We start from the raw sequence: 8,691 nt of genomic DNA, 5'->3' as shown, positions 1-8,691 counted from the left end.
ATCTTATGAAATGAAAAAATTTGAAAATTTTCTCATTTTTTCATTTGAAAAAACAAGCATTAGGGAAGAAGTATATGTCCTACGTAGATGAAAAGTATTACAATGCTTGAGCCTTTTATTTACCTCTAACCTTGTAGGTAAACAAGGCAAAAGGTAAAACAATATGCAATCTTGTCATCTGATGAAAGGAAGCGTACAGTTTTGTTAGGAGACACATTTTCTTAGAACTGGAATCTAAAACAGATACAAGCAATTCCATGTCAATAGACCTTGAGCAACAGAATAAACATCTGGTTTAGTAACCCACCACAGCCATTCTCTTGGTGGACTGTGCTTTGGGAGATAAGCTCTGCCCTCAGGCCCGACCAAGGCCTTTTGAAGAGGGAAAAGGTCAGAGATTAAAGATTGAGGCATATTTCTCCTCTTACTTTCTCCTCTTACTCTTCCAAAGTCTGTGTGGACACTGCTCTTCACTTTGGCCTGGATTTGTCCCTGAAGTGCCCACAGCAATGCAATGGCAATCTCTTGACAGTGGAAGCTTGATTTCTTCAAATTCCATCGAAACAACACCAGCATTTAAATGCAACATATTTTTTCATTGTTCCTATGAGTGGTTTCCCTCGGAAAAAAAAATCACAGGTAATGTATATACTTATTGATTAAAAACCTGATTTGCTAATTATTAAAGATTATTTGCAAGCCATTATATTTATTATTAATAGTAGAATATATCAAGCCTATATGGCAAGACTAGGTGAACTATTGCCTGCGGGTTAAAGGCAGTGCACTACCTATTTCCATAAATAACGTTTTCTTGGAACACAGCCCCAGTACACATCCCCGGTCCTGGCTGCTTGCAAGCTGTAATGGCAGAGCTGAGTGGTTGCGACAGAAAGAGCAGGACTCACAAAGCCTAACATATTTACTAGCTGGCCCTTGTGGAGAAGGTCTGCCAATCCCTGCTTTGTAATATCCAAAGCATTGTCCTAATTATTTTCCTTAACTTGCCTCCTTCATCATTACCCCTACCAGGGAAGTACCGCTGGTCATTATCCTACTTCTACAGTGGACTAGACTGGGAAACACGTGTTGGGCTGACACTGAATCGGTGGGGGGATATAGCTCCATTAGGACAAAATTATTATTAAATGTATAACCTTGAAAATTTTAGAAAGAGCTTGATCTCTTGAAATCTTTCCAAATATTCTGTTATACTTTAAAAAAAATAAAATAAAGAGTTCATTTCCAGAGCCTGAGACTGACTAAGGAGGACTCACCCGGATTTATTCTTCTGCCTCTATATAGCCTGAAACTGGAAACTCTCCCGGACAAACCACCTAAGATAGTTTGCTGTTCCAAACTATGACCCACAGACTAACTGCATCAGAACATCTCAGGGAGCTTATAGAAGTGCAGATTTTTAAATACAAATGCAGTAATAATTCAGACCTGCTGAATGACAGTCTCCGCTAGAATGCCCAGTCTTGCCAAGTTCCCTAGAACATTCCTGCGCACATTCAGTTTAAAAACCATCAGTTTGTGGTGTCTCCAAGACAGCTGCTTTCGGAGATCAGTCTTTCCCCCACCTCGGGGCCAAATTCCCCTTCAGTTCAGCCCTGGTGTTTCTGCCCTTCACAACGTTCTCCTACAGAGGATGTTAACCAGTTATCACCCTCCCCCCAAGTCTCTCCCTGTGATAATCCCTTTACTAACCCATCCTTTTAACCACCCTTCTCTCTGCGATAGCTGCTCGGTTTTTCTTATCAAAAGCCAAATATGTCCCATCTGCTCTTTCCAGAAAAATTAAGATATTTCAAAAAATAAAACTCTTGGGGCGCCTGGGTGGCTCAGTGGGTTAAGCCGCTGCCTTCGGCTCAGGCCAGATCTCAGGGTCCTGGGATCGAGCCCCGCATCAGGCTCTCTGCTCCGCAGGGAGCCTGCTTCCCTCTCTCTCTCTGCCTGCCTCTCTGCCTACTTGTGATCTCTGTCTGTCAAATCAATAAATAAAATCTTAAAAAAAAAAAAAGAAAAAGAAAGTCTTAAAAAAAAATAAAACTCTTGGACTGTGACATGTAACAAAATTTCTAATAATGAAGATTTCAAAAGCATAACACAGGAAGAACCGAGTGTTCATACTGCAGTAAGGATAGCAAAGGAAGATTTTCCCTTGTAACCAGTCCTTCACCCTGGAAGATGCTGCTGCTGGCACGCAGCCCCCAGTGCAGAGCTGTTGGCCATTTCCTGGAGGCAGAAGCGTTTACACAGAATGTAACTCACTTTCTTGTCCCGTCTGCCTTACGACCAGATTATAGATCAGTGAGGCTTAAAAGAAAAAAAAAAAAATCTCCTGGGATTAGATTCTTGTAATCCAGGACAGATGCCATAATGAGATTGAACATGGAAAACTTTATTAAGGAAAATGCCTATGTGAGAAGAAAATAGGGAAAGTGCAGGAAAAGGCTGGAAGAGTCATCAGAGAACAAGGCAAGTCTGCCTCTGATTGAGGGAGAGACAAAACAGGGTTGGGGTGGAAATGTCCTTGACTGCTGTGCCATCCAAGGAAGATACAGCAGAGCCACTGGGGAGTTCACAAGCCATCAAAGAAAATTAAAATTAGCCAATCAGGAAATGACAGGTGTTGGCGAGGATGTAGAGAAAGGGGAACCCTCCTACGCTGTTGGTGGGAATGCAAGCTGGGGCAGCCACCCTGGAAAACAACATGGAGGTTCCTCAAAAAGTTGAAAACAGAGCTACCCTAAGACCCAGCAATCGCACTACTGGGTATTTACCCTAAAGATACAAACGTAGTGATCCGAAGGGGCACATGCACCTGAATGTTTATAGCGGCAATGTCCACAATAGCCAAACTATGGAAAGAACCTAGATGTCCATCCACAGACGAATGGATAAAGAAGATGTGGTATATATACACAATGGAATACTATGCAGCCTCCAAAAGAAATGAAATCTTGCCATTTGCAAGGGCATAGATGGAACTAGAGGGTATTATGCTAAGTGAAGGAAGTCAATCAGAGAAAGACAATTATATGATTGTGTATGTGTATTTTAAGAAACAAAACAGAGGATCATAGGGGAAGAGAGAAAAAAATAACACAAGATGAAATCAGAGAGGGAGATGAACCTTAAGAGACTCTTAATCATAGGAAACAAACTGAGGGTTGCTAGAGGGTGTAGGGTGAAGGGATGGGATAACTGGGTGATGGTCAATAAGGAGGACACAGGATGTAATGAGCCCTGGGTTTTATATAAGACCGATGAATCACTGACCTCTACCTCTGAAACTCGTAATACACTATATGTCAACTGAATTCAAATAAAAATTCAAAAAATAAAAAAAATAATAAAGTAGCTTGTAGGCTCGTAGTCCAACTATAATTCCATCTCCCACCAATATACATTATTTTAATCTTACTAATAAGATTAAATATGTTTTATATAGTTTAAACTTTTTTGTGTGTTTTTAAATATTCCACAAAAATTTTATCAATATACTATTGATAAAATCACTATAATTTTTCATAAAACAAAGCCATTAACTAAAAAAATCTACTACTGGGGTACCTGGGTGGGTAGGTGGGTTAAAGCCTCTGCCTTCGGCTCAGGTCGTGATCCCAGGGTCCTGGGATTGAGCCCCACATCGGGCCCTCTGCTCAGCAGGGACCTGCTTCCTCCTCTCTCTCTCTGCCTGCTTCTCTGACTACTTTTGATCTCTCTCTCTATCAAATAAATAAATAAAATCTTTTTTAAATATCTACTATTGCTTCCCTAAAAATATACTTCTGAAATAAGGAAAATTGGTTTTAGTCAAAATTTGTAAGTGACTGGCCCTTAAATTGAAGCAAACACGAGTTTCTGCCCTTTCTCAAAAAAAAAAAAAAAAAAACATTAATCAATCAATCAATCTACCATCACTGAAAAAGACACCTGTGGAGAAGCCTTGTCTAGGTAGGCAGCCTCTTGATACCTTTTTTTAGCAGGTGGGGGGTGATAGGTAGGGACTTGTGGTTTTTACTTTGTTTTTTAGAGAGAGAAAGAAAAAAATTGCACTGGGTAGGTCTAATTTCAACTGGGACTAAAACTAAATAAATTTTCACTTTCCCCTCTCAGATTCTCTAGCTCTAGCTCTTCATCAGAGCAGGGTGGGGGAAGGAAGAGAGGGGAGACTTCAGAAGATGATTTAGAAATACAATGAAGGAGCCAGAAAGATCCGTCTGGTGCACCCATCGATAGAAGCAAGGTATGGCACACTAACCACCAATCCCCAAATCTCAAAACCTTGCAATAAGACAAAGATTCTTTCTTTCTCATGTTATAGACCCACTGGGGGCCAGGCTCAGCTCACCAAAGTCACTCAGGCGTCCGGGCTAATGGAGCAGCCCTGCTGAAGGCAGCTGTGACACAATGAGGACAAACAAAATGCTCTGGGGTCTCCTTCTGTCCATTAACTGCTCTGAGCCCAGAAAGGACGCAGATTACCTTCGCTCATAGTTCACAGACCACGTTCCCAGCCAAACACTCACAGACAAGAAGTTCAATCCTACCACGTTCCTAGAAGCCATAAAGTCCAAAATCGTTCCTAAAGACCATTACTGTCTACCGATCTGACTTCCGAGGGTGTAGGTCCACTTCAAAAAGGGGCCTGGATAGCTTTCCCCATCCCACGACCTCAAGGACAGCTGATTTACAGTAAGCGCTAAAAATGGCAGAAAAAGGTGCCACTGAAATAATTACTCCAAGTCTCTTGCTAATTATGGAAAATGAGACAATCTGATAAATAATCGTGTTTATGCTCAACCAGTATTTTAAGTCCTTTGTTTCTACTGATGGGAGCAACTTGCCTGATCAGGCCCCGTGACCTACAAGATGTGCACAAAAAATGCATGTACATATCAAGGTCAGTGCCTGAGTACTGAGGTTCCAGACACTGATTATGGCCCCACTCTCACAGGGTCCCCGACTCAATGTAATAGATATTTTGTTTTTTTAAAAACATGCTTAAACTAATAATACTTTTGAAGGCTTACTTTCTGGGTAAAAAGTAAGCTTTGAAACCATCCAAATATCATCATCTTCATAGCTGCAGGAAGGCACCTGAACTCAGCACAGCAAACTATGCTGTCCCCACACCATCTTTAATTAGCCAGAAATAAGGTAAAGCGTATGCCTCATGATCAAGCCACAGACTCAGAAGTACACAAGGCCTTCTGGATACAGACTTAAGGGTTATACTATAATGAAAGCAGGAAAAAGATGTTTATTCTTCCAGAACCTTCCCCTGCTTCAGTCTGACCAATCTATCCCAGGTTCCCTCTCTGTGCCTGTGGAAGTTATTTCAATATTATGATTCAATGACCAAGACACCTCATCTGGCCTGGCAATGAGGTCATCGTTGCCACCATCACAGCCACTCACAGTGTGCTTGTACAAGACTCTGCGTGGCTTCTCTCCTCTAATCCCCACCACAGCTGTCTGAGTGGGGTATTACCATATTTATTTTAATTGAGGAAACTGAAACTTCAAAAAGTTATATAATTTTCCCAAGATTTCTCCAATAACAACTGCTAAAGACAATACGCCAGCCCAGGACTTGTGACACCGAAGGTCATGACCTGCCCACGTATTTGTTACATTTCCTAAATGTCTGGGCAATCATCTGCACTTAAAAAAAGGCTTTTAAAGATGAATTGGACAATGTGGGTGATGTACAGTTTAAAAACAACAATTGTCTCTAAATGTGAAATGGACGAAACCCTCAAAAAGTGAGTCTTCGGTGTAGCAGCTGCTGACATGATTGTCTCACTGTATTTGCCCGCGTTGGAGACTGAAACTGACGAACAATGAAGATGCCGCTGTGGCTCCTTGAGTTCATTCCTATTTTTCAGGGGGGATGTGTGGGTCTGGAGGTCATGTCATGCGATGTGAAATGTTAGAGTCCAGGAGTGAACTGTCAAGAAAGAATTCTTGCAACATCTGTTCAGAAAGTGGTTTTATCACAGCATGGGGACAGAGCCCATGGGCAGAAAGAGGACGATTGCTAACATATATCTGGGGGAGTAGAAAGAAAGGAAGTTTCCAAAGGGATTTTTTTTTTTTTTTTTTTTTTTTTTTAGTAGACTCCATACCCAGCGCAGAGCCCAACGTGGGGCTTGAACTCATGACCTAAACTGAGATTGACAGTTAGGACATTTAACAGACTGAGCCACCCAGGGCCCCCAGAGGGATTTTTTTATACGTTAAAGAAGACTTACAGGATCCATTCTAATGTCAAGCTAAGTAAGGTGCCTTTTGCCTCCAGCAAATATTAAGGTGAAGCAGTTGAGTGCCTGGAGGAAGGTCACTCTGCCCGTCTCAAACACTTGTCAGTGGGCTATAAGTTGCAAGGAAATTTAATTTTCTTACATTTCTTTTACCTTTGTTCTCCACATCATCACCCACCAGGCAACATTTCTCTTAGTATTTCACTATTACCATTAATAAGGTTAAAATGTAAACGATGACTAACCTTAGGTCCCAAATTCTGCATAACATTCCTTATCTCTTAGACCCAGCGTATCTGGCGTGCTGGGGACTCCCGGGCCAACGCGGGCTCATCCACTTCAATCTCTACAAGCTCCAGAGTCCGACTTGTGACAGCAGCTGTCAGAATTCCAAGCACATAAAGTAAGTGACCAGATGCAATCTCCGATTTCTTTGAGTCAGGGAGGTGGGGCCCACACTCTTCCTGTTTTGTTATTGTGCTTCAGGACAGAATCACCCCGGCAGAAAGGCCCCCGCTCAGTCTGTGACCCGGGAGGAACTATAAAACCACTCCCTGCTCCCAAGTACAGAGAGTGTTAGAAGCTGGAGAATTTGCAAAGGGACCGTACAGTCAGATATCATCAAGTCTTCTGCACACATTGGTAAGTACACTGCTGGTAGATTAGTAAGTGTGAATCAAAAGGGAAAACTTGGATTGCTAATACAAAGAAAAATCCGTAATTTTTCCTAAGCGCTTCCATTGATATAATCCCTCCTAACACGGTGTCAGACATGGCTTGGGGAGTTGTCTTTGGTAAAGTTGGGAGAGAGAGGTAACCCGCCTTTAGAATCTAATTTATATTGGTATGCTGTCCTTCCTGTGGTTAAAAATGCTCCACTCTGGGGCACCTGGGTGGCTCAGTGGGTTAAAGCCTCTGCCTTCAGCTCAGGTCATAATCCCAGGGTCCTAGGATCGAGCCCCACATCGGGCTCCCTTCTTAGCGGGGAGCCTGCTTCCCTTCCTCTCTCTCTGCCTGCCTCTCTGCCTACTTGTGATCTCTGTCTGTCAAATAAATAAAATAAAAATCTTTAAATTAAAAAAAAAATTCTCCAACCTATGCACTATGACAAAGCTTCTTGAATATCTATTGTCAGATCTCTTGTGTTAACCCCACTCCCGGCTGAATTCAGTACACATTTCAACTATCAACTACCTCTGCTTTTGCTCCTCACTCAAAAAACATGTGCTTTGGGACACCTGGGTGGCTCAGATGGTTAAACGTCTGCCTTCGGCTCAGGTCATGATCTCCAGGTCCTGGGATCAAGTCCCACCTCTGGCTCCCAGCTCAGTGGGGAGTCTGCTTCTCCCTCTCCCTCTGCTTCTGCCTCTCCCCCTGCTTGTGCTTTGTCTCTCTCAAATAAATAAATCATTTTTTAAAATGTGCTTTTCTTGCTATTTTAAAATAATTTGGAGAACCTCTGCACACCATTTGGGGAATGGCAGCCTAGCCTCATAGGCTGACCCCCACATTGTCCTAGGAAACCCAACTGGACACTCCATCTGACCTCGGTACCTCACATATTTGCATTTCACTTTTTTGAAGTAGAGGAAGCAGTATAGATAATGCCCAGGAAGAAAACAAATTTCTAACCCCCGTGGTTAAAAATTGGGAACTTTGATGCACAGGCAGGGATTCCCAACTCACTTAGCAATTTCCTGTTGATTAGTTTATTTTACTTGTTATTTACTTGTTGAACTTACTTCATAAAAAATAAATTCACTTTCCACCAGTGACTAGACCTACCTTGTCAATTCAGTTATATTTTCTTTTTTTTTCTTTTTTAAAGATTTTACTTATTTATTTGACAGACAGGGATCACAAGTAGGCAGAGAGACAGGCAGAGAGAAGGTGGGGGGGGGGAAGGTTCCCCGCTGAGCAGAGAGCCCGATGTGGGGCTCGATCCCAGGACCCTGGGATCATGATCTGAGCCGAAGGCAGAGGCTTTAACCCACTGAGCCACCCAGGTGCCCCCAGTTATATTTTCTTAATTTTGATTGCTTATTTACTTTAGATTCAGTCAGCTTTGAGGGGGCTTTCTTCATTAAAATAATGTTTCTTTAGAACCCTCCGACAAAGGAATGGCCCAATTTTTACCAAATATTCACATAAGGAGCAACAACGTTTTAAATGTTATTTTTGCGTTAGCATGTGAAACCGACCCCCAGTAATCAGTGGCCTGAGTGTCCTTTCCACCCTAGTAAAACTGCCTACAGTGTCATTGATCACTCTGTCTGGAATAAAAGAGGACAATATTTTTTTATTTTTTAAAAGATGTTATTTATTTCTTTGATAAAAAGAGAGAGAGGACAAGTGGGGGGGTAGAGGGAGAAGCAGACTCCCCACTGAGCAGGGAGCCCCACATGGGGCTCAG

General features: G+C 42.2%; 1 protein-coding gene across 1 annotated transcript in view; it reads left to right on the top strand.

Moving 5' to 3' along the window:
- Positions 1-6,579: 6,579 nt before the first annotated feature.
- Positions 6,580-8,691, top strand: part of FMO1 (flavin containing dimethylaniline monoxygenase 1) — a 28,775-nt gene continuing 26,663 nt past the window's right edge. Inside the window, exons 1-2 of the mRNA XM_032862999.1 lie at positions 6,580-6,681; positions 6,765-6,920. The gene's annotated coding sequence lies outside the window, so the exon portion shown is untranslated. The remainder of the gene's footprint in view (positions 6,682-6,764; positions 6,921-8,691) is intronic.

Source organism: Lontra canadensis, unplaced genomic scaffold (assembly GCF_010015895.1).
Source record: "Lontra canadensis isolate GAN:19392208 unplaced genomic scaffold, GSC_riverotter_1.0 scaffold24, whole genome shotgun sequence".
Classification (NCBI taxonomy): Eukaryota; Metazoa; Chordata; class Mammalia; order Carnivora; family Mustelidae; genus Lontra; species Lontra canadensis.
The sequence above is the reverse complement of the archived record's forward strand: the minus strand, read 5'-3'. Positions and strand labels throughout refer to the sequence as shown.